Source organism: Musca autumnalis, unplaced genomic scaffold (genome assembly GCF_047663935.1).
Source record: "Musca autumnalis isolate F117 unplaced genomic scaffold, ASM4766393v1 scaffold_1, whole genome shotgun sequence".
Lineage (NCBI taxonomy): Eukaryota > Metazoa > Arthropoda > Insecta > Diptera > Muscidae > Musca > Musca autumnalis.
This window is the reverse complement of record NW_027411644.1, coordinates 75092470-75115871: the sequence shown is the minus strand read 5'-3', so window position 1 is coordinate 75115871 and position 23402 is coordinate 75092470. Positions and strand designations below refer to the sequence as shown.

The following is a 23402-nucleotide window of genomic DNA, read 5'->3' as shown; positions in this document are numbered from 1 at the left end:
ATCGGTTGAAAGGAAGAGGGTCAAATTTGAATTACTAAATTTGACCCAAGAATAAATAGTAAAACAAACGGGGTGAGCTAAATAAAACCATTTAAAAACGCCAACCCTCCTAAAAAATTATTTTAAAACCCACGCCTACATAGCCGAGCTGGGCTAAAAAAATATTTTGAAAACCCACGCTTACATAGCCGAGCTGGGCTAAAAAATTATTTTAAAACCCACGCCTACATAGCCGAGCTGGGCTAAAAAAATATTTTGAAAACCCACGCTTACATAGCCGAGCTGGGCTAAAAAATTATTTTAAAACCCACGCCTCCATAGCCGAGCTGGGCTAAAAAAATATTTTGAAAACCCACGCTTACATAGCCGAACTGGGCTAAAAAATTATTTTAAAACCCACGCCTACATAGCTGAGGCTGGGCTGAAAAATTTGTTTAAAAAACTCACGCCTACATAGCTGAGGCTGGGTTAAAAAATTTATTTAAAGAAATTATTTAAAAATTAGTTTAAAAACCCTCGCCTACATAGCTGATGCTGGGCTGAAAAATTTGTTTAAAAACCCACGCTTACCTAGGTGAAGCTGGGCTGAACAATTTGTTTAAAAAACCCACGCCTACATAGCTGAGGCTGGGCTGAAAAATTTGTTTAAAAAACTCACGCCTACATAGCTGAGGCTGGGTTAAAAAATTTGTTTAAAGAAATTAATTAAAAAGTAGTTTAAAAACCCACGCCTACATAGCTGATGCTGGGCTGAAAAATTTGTTTAAAAAACCCACGCCTACATAGCTGAGGCTGGGCTGAAAAATTTTTATAAAACACTCACGCCTACACAGCTGAGGCTGGGATGAAAAATTTGTTTAAAAACCAATGCCTATATTGCTGAGGCTGGGCTGAAAAATTTTTATAAAACACTCACGCCTACACAGCTGAGGCTGGGATGAAAAATTTGTTTAAAAACCAATGCCTATATTGCTGAGGCTGGGCTGAAAAATTTGTTTAAAGAACCCACGCCTACATAGCTGAGGCTGGGCTGAAAAATTTGTTTAAAAAACTCACGCCTACATAGCTAAGGCTGGGCTGAAAATTTGTTTAAAAAAACCACGCCTACATAGCTGAGGCTGGGTTGAAAAATTTGTTTAAAAAAACCACGCCTACATAGCTGAGGCTGGGCTGAAAAAATTGTTTAAAAAACCCAAGCTTACATAACTGAGGCTTGACTAAAAAATTTTCATAAAAACCCCACGTCTACATAGCTGAGGCTTGGCTGAAGAATTTGTTTAAAAAACCCACGCCTACATAGCGGAGGCTGGGCTGAACAAAATTTTAAAAACGCCCACGCCTACATTGTTGAGGCTGACTGAAAAAAATTTTTAAAAAATTATTAAAAATTAATTTACAAAACTCACGCCTACATAGCTGATGCTTGGCTGAAACATTTGTTTAGAAAACCCACGCCTACATAGCTGAGGCTTGGCTGAAAATTTGTTTTAAAACTGACGCCTACATAGCTGAGGCTTGTCTGAAAAATTTGTTTAAAAAGCCCACGCCTACATAGCTGAGGCTGGGCTGAAAAATTGTTTAAAAACCCCACTCCTACATAGCTGACTCTAGGCTGAATATTTCTTAAAACCCACGCCTACATAGCTGAGACTGGATTGAAAAATATTGAAAAAAAACACGCCTACATTGATGAAGCTGGGCTTAGGATTCTGATTCTTTATGGAGGCAGCCAGTCCAGGTTGCAGAATGTGAAAGGAGAATATATGTGGTCCAACTAGCCTCCTCAATTAAACATCCAAACATCATTCATCCTTCTCAATGAATCATGCAAAAATACAAAATATCCTCCGTTGTGGGAAAAACCACAGAAACATAAAGTTTTTAAATAAATCACATTAGCTTGATATACATATGTATGTATGTAATTCACATTGTTCGTCCTATCGCACCACAAACGCCATCATTTGCCACTTTATGTTTTCTTCTTGTGCATGGGTTTAAATCAAATTATAATATTTCATGCCCATCCACGCTAAACCTACTTCCCGACAAAAAAGAAATGAAGAATAAACGCATCACCACATTCCGACAAATTTGTTGTATTTCCTTGAAATGGTGAAGAAGTTGGCTGTGATGTTCTGCGATGTGCTGTGTTGGTAGTTCAAATGACAGTATAGCAGAAATGGGGAGTGTGTCAGTGGAACTGCTTGAAATTCCCGGTCCCCGGTTTCAACTAGTGTTGGATGATTGTTATGATGCTTTAGTTGTTTTCCTTTTATTTTACCAAGTAGAGTGTATAACGTTCGCCTCTCCTACAAGCACGCCAGCGAAGCAGTTGCATACGCTTCTGGTGTTGCGTGGCTGGTTATTGCATATTTTATGTGCGTATGGAAATCCTGGATGGTACTTTGCCTGCACACCGCGAGCTTTTGTGTGTGTGGGTATTATTTTGTGTTCATATGCAAGAATAAATTCATGTATGTATGCATGCGAGAGTTTCCATGAATATAAGAGAAAACTGTGTTTTATCCAATCTGGTGTCAGAATATCTTTCATAATTTACAAGATATATACACGCACTCACACACGCTCGAGCTGTAGTAACCCTGTCGGACTATTATTAACCAGTTGATAAAATGATTGATAATAGATCGATAATTGTTAAACTGACTAAAAACTGGCTAAAAAGTTATCTAGAGATGAACCACTTTGAACAGAAAAAAATTTCGGCAATTGTCCATGTCTAGATAACTTTTCGACCAATATAAAGTTAGTCGAAAAGTTATCTAGAGATTAACCACTCTGAAAACAGAAACATGTACCGTCTGCAAAGTATTTGTGTTTGTCGAAGAAATAAGGCACAAATGTATAAATAATTCGCACTTGCTTTTTCTTAATATTTTTCGTATAAATGCATTATCCAGTTATAGAATACAGTGTTGATGGACTGAACATATTCGTACATATTACTCATATTATTCTGGAATTAAAAAGGAACACAAAGGAAATGTACAAATTTGCCCCTCCTTCTCTCTAACAAAAAAGAGAGAGAGAGAGACAACGAGAGGGAGAGAGAGAATATGAAAAGTCAAAAATAAAAAACACACAGAGACAAAAATTGTTTTTTTTTCACATTATGTTTTAAACTGACTAAAAATAGGCAAAAATAAAGTTAGTTTATTATCAGTCGAAAAGTTATCTGGCGTTGGACAATACTGACTACACAGGCGCTCATCGCCTTGTAAAATTGGTCAGTTGGCATAAGGCAAAATGATCGATAAAATGCCACTTATGTTTAAAAAAAGCTAGCTTTATGTGAGCTTTAAATCGGCCACAGTCCCTACAGGGAAATATTCCCTACCACAAGCAAGTTTGTGACTTTTCAATATCAGAGTAACAGAATGCACCCCTGTAGGGACTGTGGCCGATTTAAAGCTCACATAAAGCTAGCTTTTTTTAAACATAAGTGGCATTTTATCGATCATTTTGCCTTATGCCAACTGACCAATTTTACAAGGCGATGAGCGCCTGAGTAGTCAGTATTGTCCAACGCCAGATAACTTTTCGACTGATAATAAACTAACCTTTTTTTTGCCTATTTTTAGTCAGTTTAAAACATAATGTGAAAAAAAAAACAATTTTTGTTTCTGTGTGTTTTTTATTTTTGACTTTTCATATTCTCTCTCTCCCTCTCGTTGTCTCTCTCTCTTTTTTGTTAGAGAGAAGGAGGGGCAAATTTTTACATTTCCTTTGTGTTCCTTTTTAATTCCAGAATAATATGAGTAATATGTACGAATATGTTCAGTCCATCAACACTGTATTATATAACTGGATACTGCATTTATACGAAGAATATTAAGAAAAAGCAAGTGCGAATTATTTATACATTTGTGCCTTATTTCTTCGACAAACACAAATACTTTGCAGACGGTACATGTTTCTGTTTTCAGAGTGGGTAATCTCTAGATAACTTTTCGACTAACTTTATATTGGTCGAAAAGTTATCTAGACATGGACAATTGCCGAAATTTTTTTCTGTTCAAAGTGGTTCATCTCTAGATAACTTTTTAGCCAGTTTTTAGTCAGTTTAAAAATTATCGATCTATTATCAATCATTTTATCAACTGGTTAATAAAAGTCCGACAGGGACGTGCAAAGTTACACTCATGCACTCACACTCAACACACAAATACATATGTAGCTGCATGTTTCCCCCAAAGAATATCTTGGAAAAAATTAAAATCATGAATTATTATTGTAGCGGTAATGTTGTTGAGGAGACCCAGCAGCAACAAAAACATGAATGGAAATTAAAAGGCAAAAAAATGATACCAACAATGGCCCAGTTTTCACACTCAAAATATAGTGGCTTTTAATTTGCTGTCCAACATAACTGTTGTCCAGTTGCTAAAGGCAGAAGTTACAAGGCGTCATGGTGTGTCATCACAACATATATGTAGGAGTATGCATACACACATGAATATGCTTCATTTCATGTTGAAAATTTATTAACACCCTCACGGTACTTCAGCACCATAAGGTGTGGTAAAAAAAACAACAACATTTGTTGCAAAAAAACAACAATAACGAAACAAGTAAGTAATACATAACTATGCGGTAATTATGTATAACTACTATGTGGGAGAATAATATTTATTATCATTATTTAAACTTATTTAGCATCAACATATCAAAAGAGTTAAGAGGAAATATCAAAGACCGCAGGTCGATTTTATTTTTGATCAATGGTAACATTCAAATGTCATTGATAAGAATGATGGAATCTTGGGATGTGGTATTGGTTTAGTAATTTCTCAGAAAGTCGATGCAACTCTTCTATTAAACTTGAAGTGTAGATGGCACTAGCATTAATGAGTCTTTCTTCAGAAACTTCGTAGATGGGATAATAAGAGTTTTTTTTCAAAATGAAACATTTTACAATTTAAATATTCCGCCAAAAATATATTCCCATCAATAAAGGGTTCTCCGACAACTTATTAAATATATTCGTAAAATTGAAACATAGATGGTGCTAGAATTAAAACTCTTCGTGGTTTTACCTGAAAAGCTACCTCTAACTCTCATAAGCCGCGCAACAATTTTACCTATAAGGACGATCATAACTTTGGTTGAGGTTCTGCAATTCGGCATTTATTAGACATTAAATATTCGTCCAAAAATATGAACACCAATATAAGTTTCCCGTATAACCATGCAACACTTTTCGTGAAACTGAAGTGTAGATGGCGCTTGAATTAAAGAGTCATGCTCCACTAACATCGTAGGTGTTATAACGAGAGACTTTTATAGGAAAGTGTAAGAATGTGAATATTCCGCCCAAAAAACTATGATCATTAAAAAAGGTCTTATCAATAAAGGGTTTTCAGATAACCTATTCAATATATTCGTAAAACTGAAATGTAGATGGTGCTAGACATAAAAACATTTCACATCAACGTCGCGAGATATTGTTTGCATTGTAAACCAATAAAAAGGGATCAGATGGCTTTATCGGCGGATAAACACCCTCAGTCTATTACTGTACAAACAAAAATAATATGAGGGGTAAATCAAAGTGTCCTATGAATAGATCCCTAATATTAAAAGGTAGATATAATAAACAGTGGGCCGCAGTTAAAATTTCCACACGATCCGAGCAGATGTGAGAGTTGGCCTAAAATTGGATTTACACCTGAACATGGCTTAATCGACTTCAACTGATACAATTAAAATATTTTCCCCAAAATATGCTAATCAATATCGATTTTTGAGAAACTAATTCTAAGCTATATAATTGAAATGTGGACGGCGCCCAAACTAAAAACATGAACGATTTCCCCCTAACATAGTAGATGAAGTGATGATTCTTTTTTTAAGTAATTGATCTAGTTATAATACAATGGTTCCGATGACTTCGCCATGTTGTTGGAATGTTGCTGCTTGCACTTGGAAACAACGAAGATACAGAATGTAATGTTTAAAGGACCTGGACATGGAATATTTAGATATACTCTAGAAAAATTATCAATGTTATGCATACAGTTTAACCCCCGCTGACTTTGATAATCTCTTTAGCTCGAAGTGCACCACGGTACCTAAACATTTTTTTTTCCACATTTAATTTGCCTTTAAATAAACGTTCAATTTTTTTAAAGTTATTTAAAAATATGCACGGTGCGCCTTAACTATTTTTAAATGGAAGGTGCATACACCTGGGAAGTTTTTGCAGATTCTGAAACTACAATGTTCATAGATGAGAAATACCAAGAAACAAAAAAATCGCCGAAGGGATTTTCAAATAAATCGCGATTTAAGTTCACATTTTAGGGGTTCTTTAGGTTTTCACAATTTTGCTTGGAAACCGCTAGTTCTATGTAAATGGCCCTAAAGAAAATGTCGTAGCTGTGAAAATTCTCCACAAGATTGATCTTCATGATATTTTCGTAGGTTTTACCGTTTTTGCGATATAGAAGTTCAAATTGAGACAATGCACTGACTGTATCGCCTCCTTATAAAACAATGGCATTACTGCAATTTCCCAAATTAAACTTATATATCTTGAAAATTGTAGAACCTAGGAAAAATAAATCATCAAATCTTGTACACAATTTTCACAGCTTCAACATTTTCTTTAGTCACATTTTGATATGACTTGCGGTTTCCAAGCAAAATCTTGAAGACTTAAGATAAAAACCTAAAAATTTGAACTCAACCTATATATCTCAAAAATGGTAAAAGCTACGAAAAACCCTAAAGATCAGTCTTGTAGAGAATTTTCACAGCTACAACATTTTCCTTAGATTCATTTCGATACGACTTGCGGTTTCCAAGCAAAATCGTGAAAACCTAAAAAAAACCCTAAAATTGTGAATTTGGATCGCTATTTATTTAAAAATCCCCCCGCGATTTTTTTTCTAATTTTTTATTATTCTTATCTATGAACATTGCTGTTTCAGAATCCGCGAAATCATCCCATGTGTAAGCAGTTTTCATCAAAAGTTAGTTAAGGCGCACTGAGCATGATATTGTTTTATCAGGAGGCGATACAGTCAGTGCATTTTCTCAATTTGAATTTCTATATCTCAGAAAGGGTAAAACCTACGAAAATATCATCCAGGTCAATATTGTGGTGAATTTTCACAGCTACAACATTTTCTTTGGGCCAATTTACATAGGACTAGCGGTTTCCAAGGAAAGTTGTGAAAACCTAAAGAACCCCTAAAAATTTAAACTTAAATCGCGATTTATTTGAAAAACCCTCCGGCGATTTTTTTGTTTCTTGATATTTCTCATCTATGAGCATTGTAGTTTCAGAAACTGCAAAAACTTCCCAGGTGTAAGCACCTTCCATTTAAATTTGTTTAAGGCACACCGTGCATATGTTTAAATTTTTGTGAAAAAATTTACGTTTAATATGTTTAATTATTATAAAAACAACGTTTAATTTTTTTAAGTTCTGTTTTTATACCCTCCACCATAGTATGGAGGGTATATTAAGTTTGTTTTTCCGTTTGCGACCCTATAAAGTATATATATTCTTGATCAGGGTAAAATTCTGAGTCGATCTGTGCATGTCCGTCCGTCCGTCCGTCCGTCCGTCCGTTCTTCCGTCCGTCCGTCCGTCTGTGGTAATCACTCTAGCATCCACAAAAATGGAGATAGGACGCTGAAATTTTGGGAAAGTGCGTCTTTTGTTTGCAGGCAGGTCAAGTTCGATGATGGGCTATATCGGTCCACGTTTTGGTATAGCCCCCATATAACGGTACCCCCCGATTTACGGTATTTTGACGTTTTTAGCTACATTTTCAGACCGATTTAGCTAAAATTTGACATTTAGGGTTCTTAAGTGTCAATAAACTTATATAACAAAACTTGTGGACATAGGTCCACGTTTTGGTATTGCCCCCATATAACGGTACCCCCGATTTACGGTATTTTGACGTTTTTAGCTAAAATTTCAGACCGATTTAGCCATAATTTAAAATTTAGGGTTCTTAAGTGCCAATAAACTTATATAACAAAAGTTGTGGACATAGGTCCACGTTTTGGTATAGCCCCCATATAACGGTACCACCCGATTTACGGTATTTTGACGTTTTTAGCTACATTTTCAGACCGATTTAGCTATAATTTGACACTTAGGGTTCTTAAGTGCCAATAAACTTATATAACAAAACTGCTGGACATTGGTCCACGTTTTGGTATAGCCCCCATATAACGGTACCCCCCGATTTACGGTATTTTGACGTTTTTAGCTACATTCTCAGACCGATTTAGCTATAATTTGATATTTAGGGTTCTTATGTATCAATAAACTTATATAACAAAAGTTGTGGACATAGGTCCACGTTTTGGTATAGCCCCCATATAACGGTACTCCCCGATTTACGGTATTTTGACGTTTTTAGCTACATTTTCAGACCGATTTAGCTATAATTTGACACTTAGGGTTCTTAAGTGTAACTAAACTTATATAACAAAACTGGTGGACATAGGTCCACGTTTTGGTATAGCCCCCATATAACGGTACCCCCCGATTTAAGGTATTTTGACGTTTTTAGCTACATTTTCAGACCGATTTATCTATAATTTGGCATTTAGGGTTCTCAAGTGTCAATAAACTTATATAACAAAAGTTGTGGACATAGGTCCACGTTTTGGTATAGCCCCCATATAACGGTACCCCCCGATTTACGGTATTTTGACGTTTTTAGCTACATTTTCAGACCGATTTAGCTATAGTTTGGCATTTAAGCTTCTTAAGTGTCAATAAACTTATATAACAAAACTGGTGGACATAGGTCCACGTTTTGGTATAGCCCCCATATAACGGTACCCCCGATTTACGGTATTTTGACGTTTTTAGCTAAATTTTCAGACCGATGTAGCTATAATTTGACATTAAGGGTTCTTAAGTGTCAAAAAACTTATATAACAAAAGTTGTGGGCATAGGTCCACGTTTTGGTATATCCCCCATATAACGGTACCCCCGATTTACGGTATTTTGACGTTTTTAGCTACATTTTCAAATTGATTTAGCTGTAAATTGACATTTTGGATTCTTAAGTGTCAATAAACTTATATAACAAAACTAGTGGACATAGGTCCATGTTTTGGAATAGCCCCCATATAACGTTACCGCCTGATTTCAGGTATTTGACGTTTTAAGTCACATTTCTAGACCGAATTAGCTATAATTTGATATTTAGGGTTCTTAGTGACCAAAAAACTTATATAACAAAACATGTGACATAGGTCCACGTTTTGGTATAGACTAGCTATAATTTGATATTTAGGGTTCTTAGTGACCAAAAAACTTATATTCGAAAAAATTATGAACATAGGTCCATGTTTTGGTAAAGCCCCAAATAACGGTACCTCCCGATTTTCGGTATTTTGAGAATTTTACCTACAAGTTTTAACCGAATTATCTATAATTTGAACATTTGACATTTGAAATTCTTAGTGGTCACTACATCTCTCCACCAAAAATTGTCAAGAAAGGTCGATGTATTGATAAAAGCCCCATATAACGGTACCTCCCGGTTTTCAGTAATTTGATGTTTTTAGCTACAAAATAAAACCGAACTAGCAGTAATTTGACATTTGAAGGTTGTAGTGGTCACCACACATCTGCATTGACAATTTTCAACATAGCCCCAATATAACGATACTTTCCGATTTTCGGTACTTTGATATAGCCCCAAAACAAACCTCCCGATTTTCCGTACCATAGCTTTATTTTTTGGACGAAATTTGAAGTTCCCACGTTATGTACCGATTTTCGGTATTTGACATTTGAAGGTTGTAGTGGTCACCACACATCTGCATTAACAATTTTCAACATAGCCCCAATATAACGATACTTTCCGATTTTCGGTACTTTGATATAGCCCCAAAACAAACCTCCCGATTTTCCGTACCATAGCTTTATTTTTTGGACGAAATTTGAAGTTCCCACGTTATGTACCGATTTTCGGTATTTTGAGGATTCTAGCTACAATTGTTAACCGAATTAGGAGTTATTTGACATTAAAGGCTCCCATCAAAAACTGTGAACATAGGTCCATGTTTTATTATAACCCCTATATAACGGTACCTCCCAATTTCTAGCCCACCAAATTTGTCAACATACATAGTTAGATATAGGCACCATAAAAAAGGGCCTCTCGAATGAAGCATTTTATGTACATTATCTGACATTTTAACGTACCCACTTAGAGTTTGGGACAGGAATGAAAACTAATTATTCCATTTTAGTTCAGAATATTTTATGGTGGAGGGTATGAAAAGTTCGGCCCGGCCGAACTTAACGCTTTTTTACTTGTTAAATTCTTTTTTTAAATTCCGCAAATATCGTTTGCATTTTTAAAATTTTTTAAAATTCACGTCTAATTTTTTAAATTCTTTAAAACAAAATACTTTGAAATCTTTTTAATTTTTTTTAAAAAAACAACGTTTAAATTTGTTTTTTTCAATTAGTTTTTTTAAATTCTTTAAAAATTTCATTTAAATCTGTAAGAATTTACATTTTAAATTTCTTAAAAATTTTAAAGAATTTTTAAAAGAAATTAAAGGCGGATTCTTCAATTATTTAAACAAATTTAATTGTTTAAGAATAAAAAGAAAGAAGAATGATTTGTTTAAAGAAGAAGAAGAACTTAAAATTTTTTTTAAAGAAGTTATAAAATATGTAAAACGCGGATTTTTTTAAAATATTTCTAAAAATAAAACACCGGCTTTTAAAAGAGTTTTAATAAAATAAAACAAGAATTTTTTGAAAGATTAAAAAACAATAAAAAAAGAATTTTTTGAAAGATTTATCAAAAAAAAAATTAAAAGTGGAGAATTATAATAAATAAGTAAATAATAGTGGATTTTTAAAGAATTTTTTAACGTGGTTTCATAAAGCATTTAAAAAATCAATGAATTTAAAAAAAAAGTTTTTCAAAGAATTTAAAAAATAAAAACTACAATTGTTTAAAGAATCAAACGTGGATTTTTAAAAGAATTAAAATAAAAATTTTAATTGTTTAAAAAATATTTAAAAAAAATCAAACGTGGATTTTTTAAAAAAATCAATATTTGAGTTGTTTAAAGAACCATTAATAAATGTATATTAATTAAAATTTATTTTTTAAAGAATTTGAAAATTTATTTTTTTTAAACCATTTGAAAATTAAGGTTGTTTAACGAATTTAAAAGTGGATTTTCAAGGAATTAAAAATAGTAATTTGTTAAATAAATAAAAAATAACTATTATAAAGAATTTAAAAATTTAAATATTTCAAAGAATTAAACAAAAAAATTAAATTCTTTAAAAAAATTATTTTTTCTTTTTAAAAGTTTTTTTAAAAAAAAATTATTTTTAAAATTTATCAAAAAATTTAATTTTTCTGTTTACAATTTTTTAAAAAAATAAAATTTAAAATAATTTCTCGTTGGAGTCGAGAATCGGAACCACACAACCGCCATTATATGACCGGTTTCACTGTTGGTAGCAGCTTATCAGACATATCGGCTGTGGAGTGGCTTCTATGTCATCGAACTTTTTATTTTTTAAATGCAAGTCCTTTTTTAAATTTGTTTTTTATTCTTTAAAAAAATTTAATTTAAATTTGTGGAATTTAAAAATTTTTATATCTTAATTCTGTAAGAAATTTAAATTTTATTTTTTTTTAATTTTTTTAAAGAAATTAAACGTGATTTCTTTAATTAATTAATTAAAAATTAGAAAAATAAATTGAATTGTTTAACGTAACAATGAATGAAGAATGATGTGTTTAAATAATTTTAAAAAGTTTTGTTTTGAAGAACTTAAAATTTTAATTTTTTTAAAGAATTTATAAAATATGAAAATATGAATATGATTTTTAAAGCTATAAAACGCTGATTTTTTATAATAAAACGCGAATTTTTAAAAGATTTAAAAAAAATAAAACGATAATTGAAGATTTGTGGCGTTTTTTTATTGGGATAGCGTTTGCAATTTTGTTTTTTCAAAATAGTCTGGCTTAATCCCATTGTTGTTGTTTTAATATTTTAAAACAACTATTTTATTAGTGGAAAAGATTTGGCATTGTTCTAATAAAATAGTTGTTTTAAAATATTAAAACAACAACAATGGGATTAAGCCAGACTATTTTGAAAAAACAAAATTAAAACAATAATTTTTTGAAAGATTTTTAAAAAATAAAAAGACAATTTTTTGAAATATATTTCTGAAAACTGGAGCAAAGAATTAAAAAATAATTAAAGAATTTTTTTAAAAAAATTATCGTGGTTTTTGAAGAATTTTTTAAATGAATTAATAGTGATTTTTAAAGAATTTTTTAAAAATTAGACGTGGATTCATAAAGAATTTTTTAAAAATTCAAAGAATTAAAAAAGTTTTTCAAAGAATTTAAAAAATGAAAACTTAAATTATTTTTTTTTTAATTTTTTTTAATCGAGCTTTTTTATGATCTACTAGCAAAATGCCCGCTACTTCGTATGCGGAAAGGATATAAAAACAAATAAACAATATATAATATGGAAATGGAAAACACTGAATATTTTGTTGCACTAATACCAATTTAAATCAATATTTATTTTTATTATCAGCCGTATCTCACTCTTACACATTAGAAGCGAGACCAACGTTGCACACCAATACTCACCCTAATTCCACCACTGCACGATGGGGCCAATAGCAGGTTTTCGAGGCAAAAAGTCAATTTTTGAAGTGAACAATTTTAAAAAAATAATAACGGATTTCGATTGACAACACTCTGAATCACTAAAAATAAAAAATAAATCAATCTGGTAACATCACAGAGCGACATACTGATCTGGCAATGGTGACATATTTTCTTATGCATCATTTTCCGACATTCATTATAAATAAGTAGTGAAAGCATTTTAGGCGCCAAAAAGAACATTTTAACATTTTTATATTTTTTAAACATGGAAAGCTCTTCAATAGGTATGTAAAATAAGATAGTGTTAACAAATAATAAAAATGTTATGTGTGGTAAATGTATTTTTTAGTTAAGATGTTATGTCTTTTTTGGAGTATTTTGCTTTGTTATCCATGTGTTCTCTGGAGTATAACTTTTGAGATCTAGGTAGATCTAGGATGTTATATATATGTGGTGAAAGGTATTAATGTGTACTATCATTTTGTGAAAAAATTAGCTGCGCCTATCTGCGCCTTTTCATAAAAATCTGATTTTAGATGTAGTAATACTTAAAAATATGGACATTTTTATGTTTTGGTTGGCGAATAATCGGAAACCCATTAATGTTACCAATTGGATTTCGGAAAAATTTAATAGACGTATATAATAATAATAATATATAATTTCAAAGATATCGCAAACTTTTGCATTTGTGGCGGAATTTTAGCCGATTTTTACTAAATTTGGAACCTTTTTTTATTAACTTATAACAAACCACAGACAAAACCATGAAATTTGAACATAGGTATATAGGGGAGCAATTTCTATATCTGAAACGATTTCAATATAACTTGACAAACTTATTTGTAGTCCGATTTCCGTAACATTTTCCAAATTTTATTATAATTTGATGGAATGTGCATGCTTGGTCAATCATTTTCCTGAAATCGGGCGAACATATATATGGGAGCTATATCCAATTCTGAACCGATTTCAATATGATTTGCCAAAAATGCTTCTAGACCAAAATCCGTCACACATTTCAAATTTCATCAAGATTGGACATGTATAGCGGGATTGGTGCACCAAATACCTAAAATCGGGCGAAAATATATATGGGAGCAATATCAAAATCTGAACCGATTTCAATATAACTTGGCAAACTTATTTGTAGTCCTAATTCCGTGGTATTTTCTAAATCGCATAAAAATTGGGCAGAATTTGCGTGTTTGGTCCATCAATTGCTTGAAATCGGGCGAACATATATACGGCAGCTATATGTATATATGAACCGATATGAACCAAATTTGACATATTAGTTTCTAAGCCCATTATAAACATCTGTACCAAATTTGGAAGGTCTAGCTTGCCCCAGTGATTTGTTGCCTCGAAAACCTGTCATTGGCCCCATCGTGCACTGTCCCTATGCCCAAAAACAAAGTGAGTATCATTAAGTACTTTTCGTATACTTATGGTACGTATTTTGACGATATATGTCAACCATACACTGACATTAATATAAAATAATTACAGTAATCGTAATTTCAAATCTCAAGATTCCCATAAGTAATATTTTCCAAATTTTAATTCAAAATTTCAGGGTTCCAGCTCTATCTAACGGATAGAACCAAATCCAAATTGTACCAAATTTAGAACTTTCGTACCCGTAAATACGAATTTTCAAAACTTTCTTAATGCAACAGGGCTACAATAATCATAATTTCATATTGGAGGATTCCACCGCTATCCGTTCACCTAGATCCAAATTGTACTAAATTTAGTATCATTTAGTACTTTTCGTACCTATAAGTATGATTTTTCAAAACTACCGGAATCCTACTCCTTCGACAGGATTCCAGCTCCAGTAATTCATCCAAATCCAAATTGCACAAAATTTAGTACCATTCAGTACTTTTCGTACCCATAAGTACGAATTTCCGATACTACCTGAATCCTACACATATACAGTAATATTAATTCCAATTTTCAGGATTTCAGCTCTATCCGTTCACCCAAATCCATATTGTACCATATTTAGAAACATTTAGAACTTCTCGTATCCATACGTACGACTTTTCCTCAATCCTTCACTACAACAGCAATCTTAATTCCTAATTCCAACTCCATCCGTTTACTAAAATCCAAATTGTACCAAATTTAGTGCTTTCCGTACCCATATGAACGAATTTCCAAATCTACCTCAATTCTACAGTAGTAGTACTGCTCGTACTCATAAATACGAACTTCCAAAACCATTTCCTTATTTCAACGCCATTTCCCAACCTTGATTCCCATACCAAATTTGAAGATTGTAGCTATATCCGTTTAAAATGTACAATTAGTACCAAATTTAGAAACTTTCAGTACTTTTCGTACACTTATCGGCCGAATTTAAAAAAACCCTTTGATACATCTCTATAACTCTCCATCAGTGACCCCTCGTTCAAAATTTCAGAATTTAACACACTTTAGTACTTTTCGTACCTTTCTAGAACGAATTTGCAAAAACCCCTTTACACAAAAACAAATTGTACCAAATTCTGTACCATTTAGTACTCTTCATAGTACGTATTTCCAAAGCCATCTATCTGCATATATTAACCCCACACACAAACAGTGGCTCTAAGAACAAATTGTAGAATTCCAGCTCAAATTTAGAACGATTTAGTACTTTTCGTATATTTATGGTATACACGTATTTCCAAATTTAGTACCATTTAGTACTTTCCGTACCCATAAGTATAAATTTCCAAGACTAACTCAATCCTACACTCCAAAAGTAATTAAATTCCAAATTTCAGGATTCCAGCTCTATCCGTTCACCCAAATCCAATTTGTACCAAATTTAGTACCGTTTACTACTTTTCGTATTCATAAGTAAGAATTTCCAAAACTACCTCAATCCTTCACTCCATTAGTAATTTTAATTCCAAATTTCAGGTTTCCATGTCTATCTAAATCCAAATTGTACCAAATTTGGTACCATTTAGTACTTTTCGTACACATAAGTATGAATTTCCAAAAGTACACCCATATCTCAATCGTACGCTTCAACGGTAATCTAAATTCCAAATTTCAGGTTTTCAGCTCTATCCGTTCACCCAAATCCAAATTGTACAAAATTTAGTACCATTTAGTACTACTCGTACTTCCAAAATCATTTCCTTATATCAACACCACTTTCCGACCTTGATTTCCATACCAAATATGAACATTGTAGCTATATCCGCTCAAAATATACAATTGGTACCAAATTTAGTAACTTTTCGTACACTTATAGGTCGAATTTCCAAAAACCCTTTGGTACATCTTTCTAACTCTCCATCAGTTACCCTCATTCCAAATTTCAGAATTCTAGCTCTTCCCGTTTGCCTAATACAAAGGGTACCATATTTAGTACCTTTTAGTACTTTTCGTACCCCTCTAGGTCGAATTTCCAAAAACCCAGCCTTATCTCACCCCTACACACCGACAGCAACCCACAGTCAAAATTTCAGCTTTCTAGCTTCCGCGGTTTCGTCTGGGCGATGATATGTCAGTCAGTCACTCACTCACTCATCACTAAGCTCTTTTATATATATAGATAATGCAAGTGAAAAAGGAAAGCCGACGATTCGAACCCACACACCCACCACTATGTGACATGCAGTTTTCGCCTTCGGTAAAGGCTCTTCAGACATATCGGATGTGGAGCGGCTTCGCTGTCCTCGAACTTTTCTTCTTTCAAATGCTATTTTTGTGTTTTTTACAACAACAATTAGGATTTTCCCATTTAGTTGTGCTTTCATGACAAGCGCTTAGCGCTGCCTTTGAAAGTTATGAGTTTGGTTCTGAACGCTAACACGCCGTGACAATACGTTTTTCCTGTGTTTTTCAAGGACGTGGGTTCAAACCCCAGCCTGGCTCAGCTGATTTTATTTATTTCAAAATTTTACCTTGTTAGGCGAAGATAATTTTTTAGCATTAATTGTTTTAATCGAGCTTTTTTTATGATCTATAATGCAAGTGAAAAAGGAAAGCCGACGAAAACTTAAATTGTTTAAAGAATTTTGAATTTGAAAATTTACACTTTTTAAAGCATTTGAAAATTTAAATTTTTTTTTAAAGAATTTAGACGTGGATTTCTCAAAGAATTTAAAAAATCGTAATTGTTATATAATTAAAAAAAATAAATATTTTAAAGAATTTAAAAATTTAAATACTTCAAAGAATTAAACAAAAAACTTAAATTCTTCAAAAAATTTATTTTTTTAGTTTTTTAAGATTTTATTTTTAAAATTTATTACAAATTTTTTTTTTTGTTTTTTGTTAACAATTTTAAAAAAAAATGAAATTTTAAATTAATTTCTCGTTGGAGTCGAGCTTAATGACCGAAGATTTTTTTGCAAGTGAAAAAGGAAAGCCGAAGAATCGAAACCACACCACCGCCATTATATGACCGGTTTCGCTGTTGGTCGCAGCTCATCAGACATATCGGCTGTGTAGTGGCTTCTCTGTCATTGAACTTTTCATTTCTCAAATGAAAGTTCTTGTTTTACAGTGAAGAGGTTTTTTTCTCGTTCAATCTGTATGGCTTCCACGACAAACGCTTTTAGCGCAGCCTTCTGAAGATACGAGTTTGACTTTAACAGGTCGTAATAACACTTTTTTCATATGTTATTTAAGGATGTGGGTTCAAACCCCAGCCTGACTCAAGCTGATTTTTATTTATTTGAAAATTTTGCCTATTAGAGCGAATTTAATTTTAATATTAAATGTAGTTTTAAATATTTGCAAGTGAAAAAAAATCTCTAAAAAATCCAAGTTGATTATTTAATTCTTTCATTTTTTTTTTCAAATTAATAAAAAATCTAGCTTATATTTTGTTATTTCTTAAAAAATCGTAAATTAATTTTTTTTGGTCATTCTTTGTTTTAGTTTCTTTTTAGTTCTTGAAAAAAACTACGCTTCAATACGCTTTAAAAAACCCACGTGGAAAATACTTTAAAAAAATCCACGTTTGGAAAAATCTTCAAAAAATCCACTTTTGGAAACTTTTTAAAAAATCCACGTTTGGAAAATTCTTTAAAGAAACAACGTTTGGAAAATTCCTTAAAAATCCACGTTTGGAAAATTCCTTAAAAAACCCACGTTTGGAAAATTCCTAAAAAATTCTCGTTTGGAAAATTCTTTAAAAAAACACGTTTGGAAAATTATTTAAAAAATCCACGTTTAGAAAATTCCTTAAAAATCCTCGTTTGGAAAATTATTAAAAAAAAAAAACACGTTTGGAAAATTATTTAAAAAATCCACGTTTGGAAAATTCTTTAAAAAAACACGTTTGGAAAATTATTTAAAAATCCACGTTTGAAAAATTCTTTAAACAATCCACGTTTGGAAAATTCTTTAAACAATCCACATTTGGAAAATTCTTTAAGAACTCCGCGGTTGGAAAATTCTTTAAGAACTCCGCGTTTGGAAAATTCTTTACAAAAACACGTTTGGAAAATTATTAAAAAACACGTTTGGAAAATTATTTAAAAAGTCCACGTTTGAAAAATTCTTTAAAAAAACACGTTTGGAAAATTATTTAAAAATCCACGTTGGGAAAATTCTTTAAAAAATGAACGTTTGGAAAATTCTTTAAAAAATCCATGTTTGGAAAATTATTTAAAAAATCCACGTTTGGAAAATTCTTAAACAATCCACGTTTGGAAAATTATCTAAACAAATCCACGTTTGGAAAATTCTTTAAGAAATCCATGTTTGAGAAATTCTCCAAACAAATCCACGTTTGGAAATTTTTTTAAAAAATCTATGTTTGGGAAAATCTTTAAAAAATCCACGTTTGAAAAATACTTTAAAAAATCCACGTTTGAAAAAAACTTTAAAAAATCCACGTTTGAAAAAAACTTTAAAAAATCCACGTTTGGAAAATTCTTTAAAAAATCCACGTTTGGAAAATTCTTTAAAAAATCCACGTTTGGAAAATTCTCTAATAAATTCACGTTTGGAAAATTCTTTAAAAAATTCACGTTTGGAAAATTCTTTAAAAAATCCACGTTTTGGGAAATTCTTTAATAAACCACGTTTGGAAAATTCTTTAATAAATCACGCTTGGAAAATTCTTTAAAAAGTCCACGTTTGGAAAATTCTCTAAAAAATCCACGGTAGGAAAATTCTTTACGAAATCTTCGTTTGGAAAATTCTCTAAACAAATCCAAGTTTGGAAAATTCTTTAAAAAAAATCCACGTTAGGAAAATTCTTTAAAAAATCCACGTTTTGGGAAATTGTTTAAAAAATCCACGTTTTGGGAAATTGTTTAATAAACCACGTTTGGAAAATTCTTTAATAAACCACGCTTGGAAAATTCTTTAAAAAGTCCACGTTTGGAAAATTCTCTAAAAAATCCACGGTAGGAAAATTCTTTACGAAATCTACGTTTGGAAAATTCTCTAAACAAATCCACGTTTGGAAAATTCTTTAAAAAATCCACGTTTGGAAAATTCTTTAAAAAATCCACGTTTGGAAAATCCTTTAACAAATCTATGTTTGGAAAATTCTTTAAAAAATCCACGTTTGGAAAATCCTTTAACAAATCTATGTTTGGAAAATTCTTTAAAAAATCCACGTTTGGAAAATTCTTTAAAAAATCCACGTTTGGAAAATTCTTTAAAATATCCACGTTTGGACAATTCCTTAAAAAAATTCATGTTTGGAAAATTCTTTAAAAAATTCACGATTGAAAAAATCTTTAACAAATCCACGATTGGAAAAATCTTTAAAAATCCACGTTTGGAAAATTCTCTAAACAAATCCACGTTTGGAAAATTCTCTAAACAAATCCACGTTTGGAAAATTCTCTAAACAAATCCACGTTTGGAAAATTATTTGAAAAATCCACGTTTGGAAAATTCTTTGAAAAATCCACGTTTGGAAATTTTTTTAAAAACTCCATGTTTGGAAATTTCTTAAAAAAATCCACGTTTGGAAAATTCTCTAAAAAATCCACGTTTGGAAAATTAATTAAAAAATCCACGTTTGGACAATTCCTTAAAAAAATTCATGTTTGGAAAATTCTTTAAAAAAATCACGATTGTAAAATTCATTAAAAAATCCACGTTTGGACAATTCCTTCAAAAAAATTCATATTTGGAAAATTCTTTAAAAAATTCGCGATTGATAAATTCTTTCGAAAAACCACGTTTGGAAAATTCTTGAAAGATCCACGTTTGGAAAATTCTTTAAGAAATTCACGCTTGAAAAATTCTTTAAAAATCCGCGTTTGGAAAATTCTTTAAAAATCCACGTTTTGAATTTTTTTTAAGAAATCCACGTTTGGGAAATTCTTTAAAAAATTCACGATTGAAATATTCTTTAAAAAATCCACGTTTGGAAAATTCTTTGAAAAAGCCACGTTTGGAAAATTCTTTGAAAAATCCACGTTTGGAAAATTTCTTAAAAAATCCACGTTTGGAAAATTCTCTAAAAAATCCACGTTTGGAAAATTCTTTAAAAATCCACTTTTTGAAAATTATATAAAAAATCCACTTTTTAAAATTCATTAAAAAATCCGCTTTTTGAAATTCATTAACAAATCCACGCTTGGAAAATTCATATAAAAAAATATATAAAAAATCCACTTTTTAAAATTCTTTAAAAAATCCACGTTTGGAAAATTCTTTAAAAATCCAGGTTTGGAAAATTCTTTAAAAAATCCACGTTTGGAATATTCTTTGAAAATATGTGTGATTTTGATTTTGTGCTTTTCCGTTTTCCCTTAGATATTAAATCCATAGTAATGTCAGTTGGCTATTTAACATCGGAAAGAGGGAGAAGAAAATAAGAAAATGAAATATCTTGAAACATGGTGCAAAAAACCGACAGCTTTAAAGTATTTACTGCCAGCATGAACAAGAATATGTTCAGAAAACAACACGAAGAAGATAGAGGCAATTCACAACAACTCCTCAGCATGTGTTATAACTATGGGATGGCCAACTAAAGCACAACCATTTATTGGGGATTTTATTACAAGCATTTGCTTGTGCTGGCTGGAAGGACAATGTCATGGCTTCCATTTCCCAAAGAGGGGGCTTGGGGCGGATGTAAGTGTTTAAGGTCGTATGTCAACCACTTATTCTTCTTCATCATAATGTCAAGTGTCAATCATGTAGATGTGTTGGCTTGATGTTACTAACGCCTGGTTTTTTGTTGTTATACTTATTGTTCTCCTTTCAAGAGAAGCCTTCTTTGTGGTTTTTTATTTTTCTTCTTCCATATACTCCTGTATTGATTGTTTGTTTGTTTGCATTACTTACCCTTTTATGGGATCCAATGCTATTAACCGGGGTATATCCAATTCATCTTCGATGAACACTTTACCCATATTGCCATCAAAGTTTGTCAGCTCAATGGTACATTTCGGTGTATCGTCAAAGTAGATGTGATTGTAAATCCAATCGTAAATCATCTGAAGTAATGGTCAGTATGCACATTGTGTACAACGGTTTTATCACCGCCTTCGTCAATGGGTGGCCTGAAAGATTAAACAAAAAGTGAGTTAAATGAATTGTGGCCACACAACAACAAAACGGACAATGAATCAAAAATTAAACAATTGTCTGGGGACTAGAATAAGCCATAAAAGGGAAAACGTTTTGGAGGTTAATTGAACGAGGCGTTTAATGATTGATGTTTTAAAATGAAAATGGATAAAAATTTTCTTTTAAAAAACTCTATTCAACCAGGCAGAATAACAATATACGCATAGGAAACTATATTCAGCCAAGCCGAATAAAAGATTTCCCTCGAAAATCTCTATTCATCCAGGCTGAATTAAAGATTTCCCACGGAAACCTGTATTCAGCCAGGCTGAATTGAAGATTTCACACTGAAACCTATATTCAGCCAAGCTGAATTGACGATTTCATATGGAAACCTCTATTCAGTCAGGTTGAATTGAAGATTTCCCACGGAAACCTCTAGTAAGCCAGGCTGAATGGAAGATTTCCCACGGAAACCTCTATGCAGCCAGGCTGAATTGAAGATTTCCCAAGGAAACCTCTATTCAGCCAGGCTAAATTGAAGATTTCCCACGGAAACCTCTATTCAGTCAGGCTGAATTGAAGTTTTCCTACGGAAACCTCTATTCAGCAAGGTTGAATTGAAGTTTTCCTACGGAAACCTCTATTCAGCCCGGCTGAATTGAAGTTTTCCTACGGAAACCTCTATTCAGCCAGGCTGAATTGAAGTTTTCCTACGGAAACCTCTATTCAGCCAGGCTGAATTGAAGTTTTCCTACGGAAACCTCTATTCAGCCAGGCTGAATTGAAGTTTTCCTACGGAAACCTCTATTCAGCCAGGCTGAATTGAAGTTTTCCTACGGAAACCTCTATTCAGCCAGGCTGAATTGAAGTTTCCCTACGGAAACCTCTATTCAGCCAGGCTGAATTGAAGTTTTCCTACGGAAACCTCTATTCAGCCAGGCTGAATTGAAGTTTTCCTACGGAAACCTCTATTCAGCCAGGCTGAATTGAAGTTTTCCTACGGAAACCTCTATTCAGCCAGGCTGAATTGAAGTTTTCCTACGGAAACCTCTATTCAGCCAGGCTGAATTGAAGTTTTCCTACGGAAACCTCTATTCAGCCAGGCTGAATTGAAGTTTTCCTACGGAAACCTCTATTCAGCCAGGCTGAATTGAAGTTTTCCTACGGAAACCTCTATTCAGCCAGGCTGAATTGAAGTTTTCCTACGGACGGAAACCTCTATTCAGCCAGGCTGAATTGAAGTTTTCCTACGGAAACCTCTATTCAGCCAGGCTGAATTGAAGTTTTCCTACGGACGGAAACCTCTATTCAGCCAGGCTGAATTGAAGCTTTCCTACGGAAACCTCTATTCAGCCAGGCTGAATTGAAGTTTTCCTACGGAAACCTCTATTCAGCCAGGCTGAATTGAAGTTTTCCTACGGAAACCTCTATTCAGCCAGGCTGAATTGAAGTTTTCCTACGGAAACCTCTATTCAGCCAGGCTGAATTGAAGTTTTCCTACGGAAACCTCTATTCAGCCAGGCTGAATTGAAGTTTTCCTACGGAAACCTCTATTCAGCCAGGCTGAATTGAAGTTTTCCTACGGAAACCTCTATTCAGCCAGGCTGAATTGAAGTTTTCCTACGGAAACCTCTATTCAGCCAGGCTGAATTGAAGTTTTCCTACGGAAACCTCTATTCAGCCAGGCTGAATTGAAGTTTTCCTACGGAAACCTCTATTCAGCCAGGCTGAATTGAAGTTTTCCTACGGAAACCTCTATTCAGCCAGGCTGAATTGAAGTTTTCCTACGGAAAACTCTATTCAGCCAGGCTGAATTGAAGTTTTCCTACGGAAACCTCTATTCAGCCAGGCTGAATTGAAGTTTTCCTACGGAAACCTCTATTCAGCCAGGCTGAATTGAAGTTTTCCTACGGAAACCTCTATTCAGCCAGGCTGAATTGAAGTTTTCCTACGGAAACCTCTATTCAGCCAGGCTGAATTGAAGTTTTCCTACGGAAACCTCTATTCAGCCAGGCTGAATTGAAGTTTTCCTACGGAAACCTCTATTCAGCCAGGCTGAATTGAAGTTTTCCTACGGAAACCTCTATTCAGCCAGGCTGAATTGAAGTTTTCCTACGGAAACCTCTATTCAGCCAGGCTGAATTGAAGTTTTCCTACGGAAACCTCTATTCAGCCAGGCTGAATTGAAGTTTTCCTACGGAAACCTCTATTCA

At 32.8% G+C, this 23402-nt stretch overlaps 1 protein-coding gene across 1 annotated transcript in view; it reads right to left on the bottom strand.

Moving 5' to 3' along the window:
• Positions 1 to 23402, bottom strand: part of LOC141390184 (uncharacterized) — a 526207-nt gene that overhangs the window by 5562 nt on the left and 497243 nt on the right. Inside the window, exon 6 of the mRNA XM_073962943.1 lies at positions 20962 to 21179. The gene's annotated coding sequence lies outside the window, so the exon portion shown is untranslated. The remainder of the gene's footprint in view (positions 1 to 20961; positions 21180 to 23402) is intronic.